The 22,274-nt window shown below is 41.9% G+C and overlaps 1 protein-coding gene across 4 annotated transcripts in view; it reads right to left on the bottom strand.

Moving 5' to 3' along the window:
- The window catches only part of ascc3 (activating signal cointegrator 1 complex subunit 3), a 661,661-nt gene that overhangs the window by 561,919 nt on the left and 77,468 nt on the right, over positions 1 to 22,274 (bottom strand). The window lies entirely within an intron of this gene.

Genomic DNA, 22,274 nt, shown 5'->3' with positions numbered 1-22,274 from the left:
ACTGAATAAAAGAGTGCTAAATTCAGGATTTTCTTAAAAATAACTTTCCACAATGCCAACACTAGGTGGTGTTCAGCACTGAGATAAGTGTCACTACAAAGGCATTGGCCAAGATTTTCTGGTTCCCTCGCGGTGGGTGCAATGAGGTATTCAAATGTGCATTGAAGGCAAATCCCACCAACAGGATGTGCTGGGAAATTCCAGCATTATTTTAATTCAACGCAACTTCTTTACTATATAGATCACTGATGAATGTAATCTACTGTCAAGGTTAAGATTGTAATTATACAGTGCAATAGAAACCTCTTCATAGAACTAGCTAATAATGACCAGGAATTATCCTATGTCCAATTTAAACTATCAAGTAGATATCATAATATACTGATGTCTAGAATTAACTGATGTTTGCAGAGGTGCATAATATAGTCCATCTCTAAAGGATGATTTTAACTTGTCGGAAGCATCTATCAGACAGCATCAGATCGGCCATCTGTTATACACCTCTCACTTTTCCATTCCACTGGAATCAGTAGGCAGCCAATCAGATACCAGCTGTTGTACTCAATTGTCAACAGTCATAATTATCTCCAAGACACCTCAAAATACAAGGTCCCAAATGTACCCAGCAGTACTCAAACCAGCAGCAGGTTCTGCAAGTGACTTAGCGATTAAATGAAGCAAACAGTGTGGTCGCAAACCGTGAAGAACAGGATGATACTTTGTCCAATTCTTGGTCTTTGCGAAGCCAACTTATTTCAGCAGAACTACTATAATTGCCAATTGTTATGGGCCAGGGTTTAGAGAACCCCAAAGTGTATCATGGAGTTCACCTGACCCACAACTTTAATAGATTGTGGTATGGGGAGCACACGGCCCACTCTACAGGTGTGGTGCAGCAGAAATGGAAAAGTATTTTTTAAAGCAAAGCAATGTTTATTTTATGAACTCAAGTTAACCTTTTTAAAACATACAGTGAACATCTCAGCAACCATTAATTCAAATACGACCCCCAAAGAATACAACACTAAGTAATTCTTACTTCCCTTTTAACACCCATAAGACTTAACAAAGAACTTTTAACAGAAGCACATCAGGTTAAAATCACTACTGAGAGTAGTTTTTAGTTTAAATCACCAAAGGATCGATTTACAGTTTTTAGATTAAAGAGAGACTCTAATACACCTTCTGGCTGTGACTGCAGCTATCCAGCTCTGAAAACAAAACTAAAACACACCCTGCAGCAAACAGCCTAAAATGAAAGTAAAAAGCTGAAACAGCCCAGCTCCCACCCACTCTCTGACATCACTGCAGTAATAAACACCCATTTCTTAAAGGTACTCTCACTACAGATATTCATATACACACCATTTACAAACACTCATTTCTTAAAGGTACTCTCACATTACACAATGAATAAATACATGAATAAATAAATAATCAACTCGGGATTCCAAAGATCCTGCTGGAAAAATGTGGGTATTAACATCAAATGTGTTCGGGGTGGTGGAGGCTAGGGGTCCTGCTCCCAATCACTTTTCTTCTAATTGAACTGAATGGTGTTGGAAATGAATGTTTGTGGGAATTAGGTGAACACAAGGTACAGTTCAGCTGTGGTGCCCACTCTGGACAAACAGCGCACAAATACCCACCATCTAGACTTATTTGCAATCTTTGGTGAGATGGACAATTAGAGACTATGCCAACAAGGGATAAACAACTTTGGTGATGGGACAAAAAAAAAATTAAAAGTTGAAGGAAAACTTGGTAACATTTTGACAATGCTACTACTAATTTTTAGGGTTCTATGTGGGTCTGAAATAACATCCATGGATTGTAATTTAATCAATTTTTAAACAGTTCAGTTTGTTTTTTTGTTAATGAAACATTGGACAGCCAAGGCAAGAGAATAGGAAGGCAGTTACTCATAAGTACACAATTAAGTTTGTGACTTTGAAGGTGAATGAAATGAAATGAAATGAAAATCGCTTATTGTCACGAGTAGGCTTCAATGAAGTTACTGTGAAAAGCCCCTAGTCGCCACATTCCAGCGCCTGTCCGGGGAGGCTGGTACGGGAATCGAACCGTGCTGCTGGCCTGCTTGGTCTGCTTTAAAAGCCAGCGATTTAGCCTGGTGAGCTAAACCAGCTTTGAGGGTCTGAGTTTAGCAGTTGTATGTTAATTGTGTTGTCATCAACTTTGAAGAAATGGCTAAAAGGGAGCTTGAACTTGGATGACACTCTCTTTTTGAACAAAACTAGGTGTTGGTTTATTTGATTTACCATATCTGTCGGGCAGAACATCTTTATTAGAAGAAAACCTCTCGCTTTTTGGCATCCTGGCAGGAAGTATTATTAACATGTTTTTGATAGCTTTAGTATCTATGGGACTTGGGTTGAAGTATGTTGATGTGAATGTTTATGTTTGTTTGCATTATGGAAAACAGGCTCGATATCTCCAAGGATGAGTCACTTGTTCAAAATGGAATGCAAAGGCACCGGTGTAAAACAGAAAATGCTAGACATACTCAGCAGGTCCGGCAGCATTTGTGGAGAGATGGTTCAAGTCTGTATGACTTTTCTTCAGAGTGTATTTGAAACGTTAACTCTGTTTTTCTCTCTCTGCACAGATGTTGCCAGGTTTTTTTCAGAGTTCCAACGTCTGGAATATTTTGCTTTTATTTAGTGTAATCTCGGGGAGCCCAGAGAATAACAGATGAATATTGCCTTTAGTCTATGACTCTTAGTTACAGAGCTGGGGTGACATCAGATGACCCGTACCAAAAGCTATTAGGAGTGTAAATTTGGATTATTTCCAAACAGTGAATGACAGTTGGACAGTCCGACTCTTTGTTCTCGAAGTTTTACAATGGCTACTGTGGGATGATTCTTCTGAGACACAGTAAAATCACTTCGGAGACAGAGGAAGAAAGAAATCGCTTGTGCTGGCAGCACTCAATGAATCCTTGCACTTGAGGAATGAAAACCTCCATGGTGTCTTCATTATTTTTAAGTGTATGTAAAATCTTTGCATGTCTTCCCGGTGGAAGACACCAGTGGGATGCCAGAGCTCCAGGAGAACCAGGGGGCAGAGGTGAGTGCAGTGACCATTATTAAGAAGGTTCTGTCGAGGACTTCAGGTGTGCACCATGGAGTGAGTGGTCACACACACGGCAGCTCCTGCTAAGATCACAGAAAAGAGCTCTTTTTTAAGCAATATGGAGTGGAATTTTTATGAAAAACTATAGGTGAATGTTGGAGGAGTATTTTCCCCCAGGAATGATATGTTTCTTGGTTTCCAGTCCCACAGAAACAGTGTAGGATTTGGCTGGGGCTGCAGCAGAGAGACAAAAGCCTATTCAGCATGCAGACGGGGGAAGGGCTGTGTTAGAGGCCTCAAGCTGACCTGAGGGCCCTTATGAAAGCTGGATTCTAGCAGCAAAGGGAACAACTGGAAAATATCTCACCAAGGGCTCTTTTAAGGGCCCGCAACGGCGCTGATTTGATTTTTCCCCAGGTGGGAACGCAGCCTCGGCGCTTGCCGGCTGGTGGATGGGCTGGACTAGAAGTGGAGTGACCAGAAACTCAACTTTGCAGCAGAAGGTGAGAGGCAAAAGGGACAAGATGGTGGCGGGCGGGGAACCGGCAGGGTGGCAGCAGTGGGCGAGGGAGCAGCAGGAGCTGCTGCTGCGCTCCTTCCAGGAACTAAAAGCTGAGATCCTGGAGCCGTTGAGGGCATCGCTGGACAGGCTCGGGGTGACTCAGACGGCTCAGGCTGCGGAGATTCGGGCGCTGCAGCAAAAGGACCTCAAGCTGGGGGAGGAGAGGGACCAGCGCCCGTTGTGGCGCTTAGAGGTGGGGCTGCTGGCGGACGAGGATGCGAGGGGGCGGGTGCGAGGATGCATCGAGAGGTACCTGGAGGCCAACAATAATGGGGAGGTCCGAGTCTGAGGGTCTGGGAGGCGCTGAAGGCAGTGGTTCGGGGGGAGTTGATCTCCATTCGGGCCCACATGGAGAGAGGGGAACAGAGAGAAAGGGAGAGATTGGTGGGGGAGACGGTGAGGGTGGACAGGAGGTACGGGGAGGAGGGATTGCTGAGGGAGCGGCGCAGCCTTCGTGCTGAGTTCGACTTGTTGACCACCAGAAAGGCGGAGGCTCAATGGAGGAAGGCTCAGGGTGCGGCGTACGAGTATGGGGAGAAGGCGAGTAGGATGCTGGCACACCAGCTCCATAAGCGGGATGCGGCTAGGAAGATTGGTGGAGTTAAGGACCGGGGAGGAATTATGGTGCGGAGGGGGGTAGACATTAATGGGGTCTTCAGGGACTTTTATGAGAGACTATATCGGTCCGAACCTCCGGCGGAGAAGGGGGGGATGGGGCGCTTTTTGGACCGGCTGAGATTCCAGAGGGTGGAGGAGGGACGGGTGGAGGGTCTGGGGGCGCCAGTTGAGCTTGAGGGGCTGGTTAAAGGGATAGGGAACATGCAGTCGGGGAAGGCGACAGGGCCGGAGGGGTTCCCGGTTGAATTTTACAAGGTGTATGCAGATCTGCTGGGCCCCCTGTTGGTTAAGACCTTCAACGAGGCGAGGGAGGGGGGGGCTTTGCCCCTGACGATGTCTCGGGCGCTGATCTCCTTGATCCTTAAGCGAGACAAGGATCCGCTGCAGTGTGGGTCATACAGGCCGATCTCACTCCTGAATGTGGATGCCAAGTTGTTGGCAAAGATCTTGGCCACGAGGATAGAAGATTGTGTGCCGCAGGTTATCCACGAGGATCAAACAGGGTTTGTGAAGGGGAGGCAGCTGAACACTAATATACGGAGGCTCTTGAACGTTATTACGATGCCGGCGGTGGAAGGGGAGGCGGTGATAGTGGTGGCGCTAGATGCGGAGAAGGCCTTTGATAGGGTCGAGTGGGGGTACTTGTGGGAGGTGCTGGAAAGGTTCGGGTTTGGGGAGGGGTTTGTCAGTTGGGTGAGGCTGTTGTATGAGGCCCCGATGGCGAGTGTGGCCACGAATAAGAGGAGGTCGGAGTATTTTCTACTATACCGAGGGACGAGGCAGAAAATGTAAAAATTTGAATAAAAATTATTTTTTTTTTTTTTAAAAGGTTCTGTGGAAACTGAAATGCCTGAAGGTGGATACATCATCTGGACCGGATGGACTACACCCCAGGGTCCCAACAGAGATAGCGGAGGAAATTGTGGAGGCATTGGTGATAATCTTTCAGGAATCACTGGAGGCAGGAAGGGTCCCAGAGGACTGGAAAGTGGCTAATGTAATACCACTGTTTAAGAAGGGAGGGAGGCAGAAGACGGGAAATTATAGGCCGGTTAGCCTGACTTAGGTCATTGGTAAGATTTTAGAGACTGTTATTAAAGATGAGATCGCAAAGTACTTGGAAGTGCATGGTAAAATAGGACCGAGTCAGCATGGCTTTGTCAAAGGGGGTCGTGTCTGACAAATCTGTGAGAGTTCTTTGAGGAGGTAACAAGGAAGTTAGACAAAGGAGAACCAGTGGACATGATTTATTTAGATTTACAGAAGGCCTTTGACAAGTTGCCACAGAGGAGACTGTTAAATAACTTAAATGCCCATGATGTTAAGGGTAAGATCCTGGCATGGATAGAGGATTGGCTGACTGGCAGAAGGCAGAGAGTGGAAAAAAAAGGGGTCTTTTTCCAATGGCAGCCAGTGTCTAGTGGTGTGCCTCAGGGGTCTGTGCTAGGACCACAACTTTTCACAATATACATAAATGATCTGGAAGAAGGAACTGAAGGCACTGTTGCTAAGTTTGCAGATGATACAAAGATCTGTAGAGGGACAGGTAGTATTGAGCAAGCAAGAGGGCTGCAGAAGAATTTGGACAAGCTGGGAGTGGGCAATGAAGTGGCAAATTAAATACAATCTGGAAAATGCTAAGGAAATCAGAAGCACAAAGGGACTTGGGAGTCCTTGTTCACGATTCTCTGAAGGTTAATATGCATGTTCAGTCGGCAGTTAAGAAGGCAAATGCAATGTTAGCATTCATGTTAAGAGTGCTAGAATAGAAGACCAGGGATGTACTTCTGAGGCTGTATAAGGCTCTGGTCAGACCCCATTTGGAGTATCATGAGCAGTTATGGGCCCCGTATCTAAAGAAGGATGTGCTGGTCTTAGAAAGGGTCCAGAGGAAGTTCACAAGAATGATCCCTGGAATGAAGAATTTGTCGTATGAGGAACGTTTGAGGACATTGGGTCTGTACTCGTTGGAGTTTAGAAGGATGAGAGGGGATCTTATTGAAACATACAAGATACTGGGAGGCATGGATAAAGTGGACGTGGAGAGGATGTTTCAACACAGAAAAAACTAGAGCCAGAGGACACCATCTCAGACTAACAGGACGATCCTTTAAAACTATGAGGAGGAATTTCTTCAGCCGGTGAATCTTCGGTGGTGAATTCTTCTCCACCATTTCTTCGGTGGTGAATCTGTAGAACTCTTTACCGCAGAAGGCTGTGGAAGCCAAATCATTTGAGTGTCTTTAAGACAGAGATAGATAGGTTCTTGATTAATAAGAGGATCAGAGGTTATGGGTCGAAGGCAGGAGAATGGGGATGAGAAAATATTAGCCACGATTGAATGGCGGAGCAGACTCGATGGGCCGAGTCTTATGGTCTTGCAAAATAAATTCTACTTGATTCATAAATATTAGTTTATTCGTACCTTGTTAAGTTAAGCACAACGGAGGACTCCATTGTTAGGAATTAAAAATTTGGAACCTAAAGATTTTAACTATAAGGGTTTGATACCCCAAAACCCTTTTAACCTTACAACTTACCATTTTTTACAATTTCATACAATCACAGATAATGACAGCACAGAAGGAGGGACTCAACCTTTGCTGACTCTCTAAATGAGCAGTCACGCATCACCCATATCTGCACGTTTTGTCTGTAACCCTGTACTTCTTCATCCTCAAGTACCTGTGCATTGCTAATTAAATATATTTATGGAATCAGCTTTGACCACCTTTTCAGCTAAAGCATTTCAATCTGAGAAGTCTGACTGAAAAAGTTTCTTCTCATCACCCCTCTATACTTTTGTCAATAGTTTTATATCAGTGGTCTTTACGCATTGCCTCACACTTCGGAATCATCCACACTCCAGGTCTAACCAGTGCTTTAAAAAGTTCCAGCATGATCTCTCTGATGCAAATGATAGGTTCTTGAATAATAAGGGGATCAGAAGTCCTGGAGAGAAGGAAGGAGACTGGGGAGAAGAAACATATCAGCCATGATTGAATTGCAGAGTAGATTTGATGGGCCAAATGGCCTAATTCTGCTCCTAAGTCTTATGATTTTATAATTTCTGGTTGTATCAACAACTAAAGATAAGAGCATAACTAATGAGAATATTCATTTAAACTTAAGATATGACCAGTAAGGTTCGGTGCTCTGCACCCAAGTGACCATAAAACAACGAACTTGGATTCTCAGAGCCGCATGCATGTTTTGGATACATCTTCGTTCCAATTACCTTACAAGGTTTTACAGAAACCTCCAATTTTAGCATCACACATTGTGGAGAGATATTCTATCATATGAATGCCTCATCTGTGTTCTACCTATACTGCCGCCACAGATAAGGATTATTTTCAACTTGCGCATCAGCAAGTACATCCTGTTGATTAATGGCACACAGTCTCAAGTGACATCTAAGGACACATCAAATCATACTGTTGCAGAAAACTACACTTGACACATTCAAGAAATTCACTACTGTTCTGGCCTGTACTCGTCTGTTTGTTCTGATTTACATGAAAGTTAAAATTCCCCATTTGCTGCATGCTTGACTCATCTCTGTATTTATGCAATCGATCACTTCACAGCTACTACCGGGGTGGTTTCATGCCAAAATTGGAAGAGCTAGCCAAGCAACAGCTTGACATATGTCATAGTCACTGAATTATTCCTTACAATGTCTCAAACACAACTATCACCCTCCACCAATATTGGCGGCAGTGGCAGGGAGTGTGGGCAACCACCTGCCACTGTGCCACTTGTAAAATAGCAGCAGCAGCAGAAGAAGGCCCTTAAATGGCAACATTAGAGTGCCTACCCATCCACTCTATCCACGTCACTCATAATCTTGTCGACCTCAATCAGGTCACCCCTCAACCTCTTGTCAGTCGAATGAAAACAATCCGAGTCTATACAGCCTCTCCACATAGTTAACACCCTCCAGACCAGACAACATCCTGGTAAACCTCCTCTGCACCCTCTCCAAAGCCTCCACATCCTTCTGGTAGTGTGGTGACCAGAACTGTGCGCAGTATTCCAAGTGCCAAGGTTCTATACAACTGTTGTATCACTTGCCAGTTTTTATACTCGATGTCCCGTCCAATGAAGGCAAGCATTCCGTATGCTTTCTTGACTACCCTGTCCACTTGTGTTTCCACCTTCCCCACTTGTATTGCCACCTTCAAGGATCGGTGAACCTGCACGCCCAGATCTCTCTGACTTTCTATATTCCGAAGAGTTTTGCCATTTGCGGTATATTTCCCCTCTATATTTGACCTACCAAAATGCATTACCTCATATTTGTCCAGATTAAACTCCATTTGCCATTCCTCTGCCCAAGTCTCCAAGCTAGCTATGTCCTGCTGTATCTTCTGACAACCCTCAACACTATCTGCCACTCCACCAACCTTGGTGTCATCCGTGAACTTACTAATCAGGTTCAGCTACATTTTCCTCCAAATCGTTTATGTATACTACAAACAACAGAGGCTAGTGGAATACCATTAGTCATAACCTTCCATTCAGAAAAACACCCTTCCACTGCTGCCCTTTGCCTTCTGTTACCGAGCCAGTTCTGTATCCATCTTACCACCTCACCTCTGATCCTGTGTGACTTCACCTTTTGTACTAGTCTGCCATGAGGCACCTTGTCAGAGGCTCTACTGAAGTCCATGTAAACCATATCCACCACCCTCCCCTCATCAATCACCTTTGTCACCTCAAAAAACTTGATCAAGTTAGTGAGGCACAACCTCCCCTTCACAAAATTATGCTATCTATCACTCAAGAGTCCATTGTTTCCAAATGGGTATAAATCCTGTCCCTGAGAATTATCTCCAATAATTTACCTATCGATGTGAGGCTCACCGGCCTATCGTTTCCAGGATTATCCCTGCTACATTTCTTAAACAGCAGCACCACATTAGCTATTCTCCAGTCCTCTGGGATCTCACCTGTAGTCAGTGAGGATACAATGATGTCAGTCAGTCATTGTTGGAGAATGGGCATGGTGCCTCCACCATGCCAAATTATTTTACAGAAGATCCTGTGCCCACTGCACCCCCATCCCCGTCTGGGAACATTGCAAAAGTTCAGCCAGAGATTATCTTCATTGATTAATGTCCCTGTGCTCATTGTATTCTTTGGGTCCGATGGTACCTCCTCAAGGCACATTTTCTGTAGTTTGCTATTTTAGTCAGGACTAATAACTAAATTCCTCGCATAATCCTGATTGCTCGCGCATTCAAACATTGCCAGTATAAAAGTCTGTCATCTTTAAAAAGCCTGCTTGATCTTTAGACTTGTCGATTTGCAATCGCAGTTCTATCGAAAAGTAAAAAGAGCATGTTGACATTGATCGCCAACTCTTACCTTGATACAACAGTGTCAGTTTCAATCATAAAAGCAAATGCAGGAATCTGAAACAAAAATAGAAAACACTGGATAATTTCAGCAGGTCTAACAACATCTCTGCAGAGAGAAGGGATCTAACATAGAGTCTGGATGGCTCTTTGACAAAACGTTAGCTCCCTTCTCTCTCCACAGATGCTGTCAGACCTGCTGAGATTATCCAGTATTTTCTGTCAGTTTCAATCACTACCTGTGGTATGTTAATCAGTTCTGACAGCAAACCTGTCGTAGCTGTCTCTAGGGTAGTGCAAGCAACATGTTGGCTGTAAAGTTCCCTGTGTCATAATAATTTATCCCACATTTAAATACTGAAACGTCTCACCGCACTTCACCTCAGTTGTAATAAGCACAATACTTAAGCCACAAATAAGCTTTTATTGTTCATCATTAGACAATTTAATGCATGATTCAGCAAATTACAGTTGGGTTAGGGATGAAGGCTTTCAATTACTAGTGGACTGGGGAAAAATGATTTATGCAAATTCCTAATTTTTTAAAAATGCAGCTCATAACCTGTCATTTACAAAAGTAATTTAACATCCACTCGAAAACAGTGCTGTAAATCTCATTTACAGAATCCAAGCTTTGCACAAGACAAATTCAAAATCTGGCACAACAGCCAAATTATTTCAATATAAAGACATTATGAGAGGTTCAGGGGAAATACACTTTGTATAAAAATCAAATAATAATAATCTTTATTACTGTAACAAGTAGGCTTACGTTAGCACTGCAATGAAGTTACTGTGAAAATCCCTAGTCGCAACACTACGGCACCTGTTCGGGTACACCGAGGAAGAATTCAGACTGTCCAATTCACCTAACAAGCACATCTTTCGGTACTTGTGGGAGGAAACTGGAGCACACGGAGAAAACCCACGCAGACACGGGGAGAACGTGCAGACCTGGGACCCTGGTGCTGTGAAGAAACAGTGCTAACCTCTGTGCTACCATGCCGCCACATGGGAATATTTTACGTCCATGATAATAATAACATTTTATTGTCACAAATATGAAGTTACTGTGAAAAGCCCCTCGTCGCTACATTCCTGTGCCTGTTCAGGTAAGCTGGGAGCGGAATTGCTATGTCTTGGCTAATCATGCTAAAACTATGGTCAAATTACAAAGAAAACATTGTACAAAAGCAGATTTTTTACAAGTTTGCAATGTTACATAATTAAATTATTCAATGTAACTGTTCAGTTGAAGTTTGCCGATTCAAGGATTTCAATTTTTTCCAAGCTCTTTGTTCCCCCCAAAAAATATTTTTTCACAAGATAATAAACACGTTATTATACTATACAAACTATTATAAACAGAATGGAAAAAAAGTTTTTAAAATTAGAGGAAGAACGGAGACTTCAGGACAAGTAAACTAAGCTTAAATATTTACACATTTTCACGACTTTTAGAAAATTTAATTCCTTCACTGATTTTCACCCAGGAAAATAACATTATTCTTTTCATTTAGATTCTGAACATACACACTAAAACTGTTTGAGAATCTGATAACTGACACTTGTCCTTAGTTTCACTATCTCTCCAGGAGAGAGCACTATAGCAGCAGCAACAAATATTCACTTAGTCACAAGCTGACTGCAATAGCAAGGAATCCGGGAGATTTATTAGACTGTAAACTGTGATTGTTTCATTCTAAATGCTGAATATTTTAATTGCCGCAACGACTAATCATCATTAAATCCAAAACCATAAAATAAGACAACTCTAACCAGGGTTGGTGCAATAAGTAAGCACATTCATAAGCAAATTATATTAGGTGTAAAAGCAGGATACCATACACAGCCCAGTTGAAGATGTTATACCCAATATTTCACCAGTTATATTTCCTTCACTCTTGGGAGTTCACATCACACAACGCTCTTATTGTAATCATTTTTCCTACATTACAGAGCAATTTCTGAATTGTGAGTCACAATCAAAAACACTAACAAAATTCAAGCAATGAATGTAATTTAACTTAATCAATTGTCTTGAGACAATTGCCTTCGTCACAGGTGATTTTTCAGTTGAACACTGTTTTTCTTTTGGGGGCTGCGTTATATCATCAGCTTTTTGAGCCTGGTAACGATCTGTGAATAGCATTTCTGAATTCCAAAGGTCACTAACCTTTACGTAAAGAACAATGTTAAGCTTTTAGTATAATTTCAAAATTGAGGAATTACATGCACATGTCATGAATGAGCAACTTAATTAATTGATCTGTGGGGGTGGGGAGAAGAGAAGGCATGGGAAAGTAAGCTCAGTAAGTAAACAAAATGTATGCAGAGCTAAAGCCCAGTCAAGTAATTGCAGTTTTAAATTAATCCATTTTAAATGTTTTCCTGAATCAGGTTTGAATTGCTTAACATTGAATGAGCCCCAATTAATTTAGAAATTGAAAGCACTGTCCTAAAGAACAAATCTATTTCATATCGCTGTCATAATTGGCTAAGTTATGAAGTTGTGCTAAGTTACATTAAACAGCATTTTAGCCTCCCCAGAAATAATAACAATGATGATTTCTTGCTGATAGGCCATGTATTGTTGCAATCCCCATGGGGAAACCATAAACCAAAACAAACAAATTTACTGCATGGCTCGCAAATTCTTCAGTGGCAGCCAAATCACTCCCCCACTTATGTAAGATTGACACTCTAATGTAGTATGAGAAAGGATTGGCTATAAGCGTTTGTCTCTTCAGGTGAGATGTAAAAATATCACAGTCTACCTGCTCCAAGAGTTCACTCTACTACTGGAAGAACAAGAGCTCTTCCATAACCTTCCCAACATTCCAAACTCAATCAGCGCAAAGAAAAATAGACCAAATTATCATTTACTTGATTGTTTTACGTAAAATGACCACAGGTCCCTCCATCATGATAGCTAGACTTCAAAATAATTAATTGCATGTGAAGCACTGAGCCATAAACTATGATAGAAACACAAATCAGTATTGTCCCTTCTTTCAAATTAACCTCACAGCCACAGTACAGTATAAATTCAGTTACATCAACGAAGGTATCTGAAACTTGCAGCAATCCTAGAATGTACTGAAAAACAGTTACATATTACCTTCGTATCACCAAAACCATATACGGTCTCTACTGCATATGTCAGGGCATACTCCTAATGGGATACTGTCGTAGCACTGTTTCAGTAATCGACAACAGTTACATTTTAATAGTTCCTTTAATATCGCAAAACATCCCAAGATGCTTCAAAGGACTTTCAGGACAAATAGCCAAAAGGCTAGCCATGACATAGATTATAAATGTTGAAATGGAGGAAAGAAAGGTACAAAGACAGAAAGATTTAGGAAGGGAATTTTGGGCAGCTGAAGGTATGGTGGAGTGATTAAAATCAGGGATTTGCAACAGGCAACAATTGTATGGGGTTCATAGACCTCCATGAAAAAGAAAAGGAACTTTTGCATTTATATAGTGTCTTTCACAACGACCAGATGTCCCAAAACACAACAAAGTACTTTTGAAGTATAGTTATTGTTGTAATGAGTTGCAGGGCTGAAGGAGGTTAAAGAGACCGAGTTGGATAAGGCCTTCAAGGGATCTGAAACAAAGAAGAGAATATTCCTTCTGTACAGCCCCACATTGGCCTGCATAGAGTTGGCACCCGGCACCTCAAACCTCTATAAGAGTTGCTGGAACGTCCACAGTGTATCCTGTTCTAGCCACGAAAGAAAAGATTTATCTGACAACTAAAAACATACACACCACCTCGGCCTGGGGCCAAGTGCCTATCATAGAATCACTACAGTGCAGGAGGTCCATTCGGCTCATCAAGTCTGCACCTAACTTTAAAGAGCACCCGACCTAAGCCCTACCCTTTCCCTGTAACTCTACCTAACCTCTGGACACATTATGGGGCAATATAGAATGGCCAACCCACCGACCCTGCACATCTTTGGGAGTAGGAGTAAACCAGAGCACCCGGATAAAACCCATGCAGACACGGGAAAATGTACACACTCCACAGAAACAGTCACCTGGTGCTGTGAGACAGGTGTGCTAACCACTGTGCTACCGTACCGCCCTTGCTGGATATCGTTTGTGAACACCGTAAGCACAGTTATTGAATGCTATAATTATAAGATGTGTGTAATAATCAAATGGGAAAGAAAGGGCATGCTAAACGAAAACTCATTCATTCAGCGCTGGCTGGCTGTATTCACCAACTACTGTTGCATGGGTGCCGTACAAAATGTGTCAGGGCCAGAGCTTCCAACTCCCTGGGTTCTGTTCATTAATTTCCTAACCACTGAGGGTAGCGCCACAGAACACAACTTGGCCAATATCAACTCCAACCAGCTGCAACCATCCTTCAATAACAACAAAGAGCTGAGTATACTATTGGCAGGGGACCTGTCCAATGCCCAGGCTGTACTGCTGTTACAAATAAACAGGCACCTAAACAAGGTTTAGACAAAGACAAGAAAAACACTTCACCGTTCTGCAGCTTTATTAAAGCAACAGTGGATTTATAAATTGAAACCCACACCACTTCGAAAGGAGTGAAAGATTTACATTCTCAGGGAAGTAATTAAACATTAACACGGTGATATTTACGAACTCATGTTTGCTCCTTACTGTCATTCATTACAGTAACTTTAACAAGTTAAGCATGTTTCTCTGCAAAATAAGCAGAGTGCTGAAGATGATATAACTGGCAACTTTGAAATTTGCTTTAGTACATTTAAATAACAGGTTTTTTTTTAGTCCATTATCTTATAATAAGGGTAGCTAAACCATCCATTGTACAGTACAATCTTATTTTGAGGCTCCAGCTCTTCCATCACTGGTTTGGCATCACTGGCAGCTACAGCCCAGATGGTATCACTCGCTGCTCTGCTAAATCTGCAAAGTCTTTCCATACAAGTGGCTTCTCTTTGGTGCCATTGTATACAGCTGATACCTCAATTCTTCCAAATTATCATTGAATTTTAATTTGAATATACTATAAGATTTTTAATTGTGCTACATATAGATCACACACTGCCATTCCAAGATTTATCAGAGTAAAGAAGTTTTTCCCATTTTAAATTTTCATTAATGCACTCCGGTCCTATTTTCTTTGTTTAGTTTGAAATTATTTCCCCATTTTACGCCTGCTGTGCCATTATATACTTTGAAATACCATCCTGCTTTGAGACAATAAATCTTTAAGACTTCCTCATATCTCATCCATTTTACAATTCGAATCAGCACACTTTCGTGTCTGCACTCTTCCCAAAAGCACATAGCTTGTGCTCCAGTAATCGTAACTCACCATGTGACACTAAGTTTCATCTAACAGTGTTACGGTGTGTGTGTGAGAGAAAGAGAAATGGATTTTGTTTATTTATTAAAACAATAAATGTTTATCACAGGGACGGCTTGCGTCTTTTATGCAGACAAATATTTTAAGCGCGGGTGATACAGGATCATTGATTGAAGGCAGGACAATTAAGATTTGTTTTAGCTTGTTCCAGCAAAGATTAGGCCAGGAATGACAGATCAAATATCCTTATATTGTACAATAAATGTATTTGGTTCTGTGATCATATTGCTTCCTCCTCACTCCACGTTCCATCTATTCCTGTAGCAAAACACCTCCCCTGCAAAAGATCACTCATTACATCACTTTAAATCACAGCTCTCGCAGACGTACTGCTTGCATTCTAACCTTGGTTTTAATAATATTACTGCAAAAATACAAACTAGAAACTATGACAGCTTTTTATATTCATCACACCATGTACACCATACCAACAGCAATATCCTCATCAACCCTCTCCATTAGCTGATCAAAAAACCCAAGCACGTCCTATCAATTTTTAAATAGTTATGGAAAGGGACAACACTAGTCCACAGGTGCAAGTTCTAAATTGGGGCAAGGTAAATTTTGATGGAATTAGACCGGAGCTTGCAAGGGTTGATTAGAGTAGCTTGTTTGAGGGCAAAGGAACCTCCGGCAAGTGGGAGGCTATTTAAAAGTGTACTAGCTAGCGTTCCCGGTACATGACTTTGACAAAGGGTCATCTGGACTCTAAATGTTAGCTATTTTTTCTCCCTTCAGATGCTGCCAGACCTGGTGAGATTTTCCAGCATTTTCTCTTTGGTTTCATGGTCTATATGTTCCTGTTAGGGGGAATCCTGGATGACAAAACATATTGGGGTTTTGGCCAGGAAATAGAAGGAGGCATGGCTCAGGTACAAGCAGCTGGAATCATGGGATTCCCTGGAGGTGTACAGAGAATATAGAAGTATACTCAAGAAGGAAACTAAGAGGGCAAAAAGGGTGCTTGAGGTAGCTTTGTCTGAGAAGATTAAGGTGATTCCAAAAGGATTATTTAAGTATATTAAAGGAAAAAGAATAACGAGAGAAAATTGGACCCCTCAAGGACGAAAGTGGACACATACGTGTGGAACCGCAGGAAATGGGTGAGGTTCTCAATGTGTTTACCGTGGAGAAAGACTTGAAGACTTGAGAAGCTGGAAGGTTAGTGCCGATATACCGGGGACAGTTCGTATGACAGTAGAGGAGATGATGAACGTATTAAAATGTATGAAAGTGGATAAATCTCCTGGCCCTAACCAAGTATATCTAATAACACCGCGTGAGGCTAGTGAAAAAATTGCGCTGAAATATTTGCATTATCGTTAGCCAGGGTGAGGTACCAGAAGGCTGGAGGATAGCAAATATTGTACCCTTATTTAAGAAGGGCTGCAAAGAAAAACCTGGGAATTATAGACTGGTAGGCCTAACATCTGTGGTGGGTAAGTTACTAGAGAGCATTCTGAGGGATAAGATATATGGGCATTTGGAAAGACAGGGTTAGATTAGGATTTTAGGAGCAGTCAGCACGGCTTTGTGCATGGGAGATCATGCCGTACAAATTTGTTAGAGGTCTTTGATGAAGTGACCAGGAAATCAATGAGAGCAGGGTGGTAGATGTAGTCTATATGGACTTAAGAATAATAATATTTATTAGTGTCAGAAGTAGGCTTAAAACCAGGGGCTGGTTTAGCAAAGTGGGCTAAACAGCTGGCTTGTAATGCAGAACAAGACCAGCAGTGCGGGTTCAATTCCCGTACCGGCCTCCCTGAACAGGCTTCGGAATGTAACTTCATTGAAGCCTACTTATGACAATAAGCAATTATTATTATTACATTAACACTGCAATGAAGTTACTGCAAAAATCCTCTAGTCGCCACACTCCAGTGCCTGTTCAGGTACACTGAGGGAGAATTCAGAATGTCAAATTCACCTAACAAGCATGTCTTTCGGGACTTGTGGGAGAAAACACACGGACACGGGGAGAATGTGCAGACTCCACACAGACAGTGACCCAAGCCGGGCATCGAACTCGGGTCCCTGATGATGTGAAGCAACAGTGCTAACAGCTCCATTCTTTGAAATTAGAATCTAATTTTCCAAGACCCGAGACACTGGCAATGCCTTGTAATATTATTCGGAAATTGCAGATGCACGGTTATTCATTGAAACTCAGACAGAAAATGACAGTTAGTGCATCCACAATTTTCCAAGCTGTGTATGAAAGCCTCCCCCAGCAGCATCAATTTCAGAAAATGCAACCTGAATTAACCTCATTTTCACATTTTGTAACTGCATTGCATAGACTTCCAAGCCAATAGCTAATCCTCAACAAATCCCGTATTAATTCAGGGACAGTTTACTACATTATCACAGTAATTTGTTTCTTATTGAGCACATTTGTTAGCTGAAGTAACAATGAAAAAAGTATGAGGCTCAAACTGATGACACACAAACTTGCTGAAATGTCTGAAAAGCATTTTATTGTAACTTGTAATAAACCATATTATTTAGATGCCATAAGAAAAAGTGCAGCTGTTGAAACTACGATCCTCAAGAGACAAATTTAACAGTTTTAAAAACATCTTCTAGCGACTTCAGATTCCAGTCTATGGTGCTATTACGATGCCGTAGTGTTTAATGTCATTTTTACATTCCTATTGAAATAAAATTATTCAAATTCAACTTTTTTGTAACATTGAATAAGCCAGATGACAGGTCGGAAAGGTTAAAATGATAGTTTCAGTCACTTCAGAAAGAAAACCTCATAAGTATTACTAACATACTGAACAACTCACGAGGCTCATTATAATTGCTCGGAATTATTATGCATCAGGGAATAGATCCCTGCTGGTGAAGCGTCATGTTGTGTGTGGTGACGTCAGCAGAGTGTTTGCACAGGCTTTTAGTCGTTCATCTTAGATTGTATGAGCAACATCTTAATAAACCTCTCATCAAGAATCCAGAGTGTAGGCACCTCCATATTGTTTCTCTTTTTGGCTAACACGAGATATAACAAAAGAGAAACCTGGCAACGAGGATTGAGGCAAGAAAATCAACTGCTGGAAGAAGAAAATCATCACACTCACTCGAACAGGTCACTACCCGGGGAAAAGTCAAACCAGTCAGGTGAAAAGAGAAAACATTCTAAACTGCTTGTGGATAAAGGGATTGTTTGTGCCATATGTCCAAAAGAATTGGAAGGGAGAAGGTTTGTTAAAAGCTTGACCCCAGGAGTCAGGATGCGGAGTGGCAGGAAAAACGGACGCCATGGGTGCAGTTGATGAAGACTGTGAGATATGGAATTCACAGGAGGAAAGACTCCAATTTTATCTCAAAGCAAATCAAACACTGGAGGAGGTCGGTAGGGCATTAAACGTACTGCAAAACTTAGTTCATCCAGCAAAATAGTGAGAAAAGACCTATATCAAAGTAATGAAAATTTTAGATGGGCATTTCTCTCCTAGATCATTGTTGATTGCAGAAAGGTTTTGGTTCCACTGTTGTAGTAAGGAAGGCCCTCCAAGCCTGCGCCGACCATGCTGCCCATCTAAACTACAATCTTCTACACTTCCGGGGTCCATATCCCTCTATTCCCATCCTATTCATGTATTTGACAAGATGTCCCTTAAACGTCACTATCGCCGCTGCTTCCACCACCTCCTCCGGCAGCGAGTTCCAGGCACCCACTACCCTCTGTGCAAAAACACTTGCCTCGTACATCTCCTCTGAACCTTGCCCCTCGCACCTTAAACCTATGCCCCCTAGTAATTGACCCCTCTACCCTGGGAAAAAGTCTCTGACTAACCACTCTGTCTATGCCCCCAAGGGTACAAACATGTCACTGATGTACACAGGTTAGACACTCAGTGGGAGAATGCTAAATTAAAGAAAATAAGTGCAAGGACTATGGCAAAAAGGCCTTATTGCCAAGGCATGTTGGGCTCAGAAAATTCTCCAATACCAGGAATGTGCAAGATAAATAAAGGCAGCCAAATAGACTAGCTGTATCAATCAATTGGCAGACGAAGCTCAAGACCAGTCATAAGACGAAGTACCAGAGTAACTTCAGGAGCCGCCCTATGCTTGACTATATTTGTGCAGTGGAGGGTCACATGTCCCAAATGATTGTGGATGCGCATTCTGCATGGCCGGTGATCATGATGACAGAACAGATCATTGAGAAACTAGACAAAATCTTCAAACGATTTGGAATATCAGATATTATGGGCCAGGATTTAGAGAACACCGAAGTACATCATGGAGTTCACCTGATCCACAACTTTTAATAGATTTTGGTTATGGGGAGCACAAGGGCTCACTTTACAGGTGCAACAGAGATCTAAAGTATTTTTAAACAAAAAAAAATGTTTATTCTATGAATCCAGTTAACATTTTATAAACACACACTAACCATCGTATCAACACTGAACCCCCCTCCCCCCCAAAGATACAGTACTCTACAGGTAACACTTTAGTAACTTTCCTAATAACATCCATAAGTCAACGACCCTTTTTAACAAAGACAGTAGGTTTGCATTCCTTACAGAAACAGGTATTACTTTAAAAACATCAAGTGATCTGGAGACAATTATTGGCAGGCAGAGAGAGAGACCTAAATACACCTCCTCGTTTTGAATGCAGCTCTCCAGCTGAAAACAAAACTAAAACTCAGAGCCAAAAACAATTTCCAGCTCAAACTGAAAGCTCAAAATGAAAGTAATGGGGCAGCACGGTAGCATTGTGGTTAGCACAATTGCTTCACAGCTCCAGGATCCCAGGTTTGATTCCCGGCTTGGGTCACTGTCTGTGCGGAGTCTGCACATCCTCCCAGTGTGTGCGTGTGAGTTTCTTCCGGGTGCTCCGGTTTCCTCCCACGGTCCAAAGATGTGCAGGTTAGGTGGATTGGCCAAGCTAAATTTCCCTTAGTGTCCAAAATTTCCCTTAGTGTTGGGTGGGGTATTGGGTTATGGGGATAGGATGGAGGTGTGGGCTTGGGTAGGGTGCTCTTTCCAAGAGCCAGTGCAGACTCGATGGGCCGAATGGCCTCCTTCTGCACTGTAAATTCTATGAACATTCTATGAAAAGCAGAGCCAGAGCCCATCTCCACCCACACACTGACATCATTGCAGCCACTTGAGAAGACAAACGTTTCTTGAAGTGACATTCCCATGACAGTGCAGACTCTAATAATAATCTTTATTGTCACAAGTAGGCTTACATTTACGCTGTAATGAAATTACTGTGAAAATCCCATAGTCGCCACATTCCGGCACCTGTTTGGGTACACTGAGGGAGAATTCAGAATGTCCAAATTACCTAACAACACATCTTTCGGGACTTGTGGGAGGAAACCGGAGCACCCGGAGGAAACCCACGCAGACACAGGGAGAACATGCAGACTCTGCACAGACAGTGACCCAAGCTGGGAATCGAACCTGGGACCCTGGCACTGTGAAGCTACAGTGCCAAACACTGTGCTACCATGCCGCCCAAGTGACAATGAGTTCACTTTGAAGGAATATGAGGACTACCTGAAGGGAAACGATATACACATCAAGTCAACTCTGTACCATCCTGCAACAAATGGATTGGCCAAACATTTTGTTCAATCATTGAAGCATTCCATCAAGGCATTGAAAGACCAAAGAACACTGCCAAGAGGAGTGAAAAAATTCTTAATGTGTAACTGGAAAACCGCACAAGCAACAACACAGAGTTCACCAGCAATGCTGCTGTTGAAAAGGAAACTGCAAACACTTTCAATTTGGTGATTCCGCCTGACATATCACAAATTGTCCAATGACAACAATGAGCACAGATTGCTAGGAGGGAACAAAACTCTAAAAAGCGACTATTCAATCAAGGACTGCACATGCTAGCCAGAAGCTACACCACCAGCAAGAAACAGGAAACCATTCTGATCCTAGCAAAGGCAGGTCCAAAATCATATACGATGGAGACGGAAGATGAAAGAGTTTGGCAATATCATGCTGATCAGCTATATCTTCATGAAATGAAATTTCAGAGACTTCTCAAGTACTTCCTTTGGAAAATTAAATAGTGATACTTCAGAACAGAGACCCAACACAGAGACAAATTCAGGTTCTGCTTCTGAGAACTTTCCAGACCTATAGTGACGGACACTGCAGTGACTTCCCAGGAAGTACTAACTACTTAAAGAAAAGAGGACTCCTCCAAGATCTTGAATAAACAGGTTCCTGAACATTGAGTTCAACTGAAAGAAATAGATGCCAACCTGAGAGACTGTCTTATTGAGTTATATATGGTATGTATAAAGAATATACATAAATCGGTCTGCTGTATAAATGTTAATTTGTTGTACTAAAGAAGTAAAAGGGGATGGGTGTTACGTATCAGGGAATACATAACTGCTGGTGCAATGTCACATAGTGTGCAATGACGTCAGCAGAATGCTTACGCAGGCTTTCAGTTCTTCATCTTAGATTGTATGAGCAACATATCTTAATAAAACCTCTCATCGAGTTTGAAAAAATCCAGAGTATGGGCACCTTCATACCTTTTCTTTTTGCAGCTAACAAGAGATATGACAAGAATCTGTGGCCAATTCTTCACAAAAATGACAAGCCACATTAAGGCGTGTAGCAAAAGTTAACCCAAGCAGGATTAGTTCAAGGGTTCTGAATTCGTAGGCAGAAAAATGATAATTATAGTACGAGACTATAATTGACAATCTCAACACTTATTGTGCTCTGGAATTCCCCACCTGGACGCAATTCAGATTTTTGACCTGAAATAATGTCCACATCTTCATCCTTTCTGCCATGTCAGGTTACAGTCAAATTTCCCACCAATTATATTAGCATATGGTCGAACGTAAAATAGTTATAAATCAGCATAATTGCCAAGCAAGATTTCAATGTTACTGGAACAAAATCAATGGACTCTCTAGGTGTTAGGATGGAGGACTATTAGGGTGGATTAAAAAGAAAATGTTATTAGAGTGAACCTGGGAAATGCAATGTTCAGTAGCACACAGCTCTCTTCATAGTTATTTTTAATTCATTAAACTAAATTGCAATGAATGTCCAAATACTTTGGTTAGGTAAGGGCGCAGGTAGTTTAGCTGGATATCGTACAATCACATTTTGATTTTCTGATTGAAGAAATATCAGGTCCTCCCAAGTTATTACTATCCTTACTTGCACAGTAAAAACATTGACAAGTAACAGAACATCAAATTCAAATGTCTATACATTTTTGGCTTTTATAA

Source organism: Scyliorhinus canicula, chromosome 6, assembly GCF_902713615.1.
Source record: "Scyliorhinus canicula chromosome 6, sScyCan1.1, whole genome shotgun sequence".
Classification (NCBI taxonomy): domain Eukaryota; kingdom Metazoa; phylum Chordata; class Chondrichthyes; order Carcharhiniformes; family Scyliorhinidae; genus Scyliorhinus; species Scyliorhinus canicula.
The sequence above is the reverse complement of the archived record's forward strand: the minus strand, read 5'-3'. Positions and strand labels throughout refer to the sequence as shown.